Consider the following 1,708-nt stretch of genomic DNA (forward strand, 5'->3'; position numbering starts at 1 on the left):
TATATATATATATATATATATATATATATATATATAAATAAATAAATCCACGGGATGCCTGGGCAGCTCAGTTGGTTAAGTGTCTGCTTTCAGCTGAGGTCATGATCCCAGGATCCTGGGATCAAGTCCCGCCTTGGGCTCCCCGCTCAGCAGGGAGTCTGCTTCTCCCTCTGCCCCTCCACCCACCTGTGCTCTCTCTCTCTCTCTCAAATAAATAAATAAAATCTTTTTTAAAAATCCGCATGTAAGTGGACCCACACAGTTCAAACCGGTGTTGTTCAAAGATTAACAGTACTTCACTAAGCTATCAATGCACTGGACAGTGGGAAAGTGTCATCAGCACACTAGAAACTGAGAAATTCACCAAGGAGGGAAAGCAGACAGCATTACATTTATAGAGTAATGAGTCTAGAGGGAACCTTACCCAAAATAGGTGCACGAGAGAACTTCTGCAAAAGTGGAGGATGTATAACCCCAAGGGGGATAAAAGGTGCCAGGAGAGGCTCCAGGGAGAGTTACTGGGAGATTCGTTAGGGCATTGCTCTTAGAGCGGCTTGGCCAGGTTCAGCTTGGGCTGAGCAACAGACAACTGGATGTAACAGACACTGTGGGCTCGGGATGGAGAGGTCAGTAAGTGCCCTGATAGCTAATAAACCCTGTATCTGTAACCTACCAGCACAACTTCTCTGACATAAAAATACTGCCTTCTCCCCCAGAGTTGTTGTCAGCAAGCTGCATCCACAAGTAAGCATCCTTAAAAACACAGAATACAGAGAATCACCCTGTATTTGAGGAAACACACCATAAAACTGGAAATGCAATAAAAAGAATGAACACACGGGTGCCTGGGTGGCTCAGATGGTTAAGCATCTGCCTTCGGCTCAGGTCATGATCCCAGGGTCCTGGGATCGAGTCCCGCATCAGGCTCCCTGCTCGGAAAGGGGTCTGCTTCTTCCTCTCCTTCTGCTGTGCTCTTTCACCCTCTCTGTCAAATAAATAAATAAAAAATCTTTAAAAAAAAATGAACACACAAGGAAACAGAGCTAATAGAGCAACCAAGAAAAGACTTAAAAAATAAGCATAATAATATTTTCAAAAGTAGCTTTGCGCAGTGGCAGTATCGTAGCCATAATGTGGCTTTATCCGAGATTTATCCGAGGCGCGATTATTGCTAATTGAAAACTTTTCCCAATAATATTTTCAAAAGTATTCAAAAGGCTGTTTGTGTTCATGAGAAAGAAGAAAACTTCCTGCAAATCAGAAGCAGTTCACTTTCCACCACCACGACCACCTCCTTCTGCTTCTGCCGCTGCCCCTGGCACTGCTTGGGTACTCAGCGTTACGTACGCTCTACTCTTTGTGACGGGCACTGTGCACACCCTGGCCAACAAAAGGCCCCAGGAAAGAATCAGAAGGCAGAGCGATATCTTCAAAGTAATATTTCATGTCATTAACCCCCTCATATAAAACTAAAAAATGGCTTCCTGGTGCTCTGAAGATGAACACCAAATTGCCAACATGGACTTCACAGTTCTGTGTAAGCCGGCTCCTCTCTACCTCTTGGTTTGCTCCAGGCTTCCTCTCATTCTCTCTGCCCCTCACACTCCCTCTTGGGCCACCTTGTGCTGTGTCTTCTACCTAAAACACATCCCCCTTTCTTGAGTGACGTGAGACATACTCTTCCTTTAAACCTTAGGTCAGTCATACT

The 1,708-nt window shown here is 44.8% G+C and overlaps 1 pseudogene; it reads left to right on the forward strand.

Annotated features, from left to right (window-relative positions):
• Positions 1 to 1,100: 1,100 nt before the first annotated feature.
• On the forward strand, positions 1,101 to 1,250 carry LOC112812550 (U4 spliceosomal RNA; annotated as a pseudogene).
• Positions 1,251 to 1,708: the final 458 nt, after the last annotated feature.

Source organism: Callorhinus ursinus, unplaced genomic scaffold (genome assembly GCF_003265705.2).
Source record: "Callorhinus ursinus isolate GAN/ISIS: 27379988/994484 unplaced genomic scaffold, GSC_fseal_2.0 scaffold110, whole genome shotgun sequence".
Classification (NCBI taxonomy): Eukaryota; Metazoa; Chordata; class Mammalia; order Carnivora; family Otariidae; genus Callorhinus; species Callorhinus ursinus.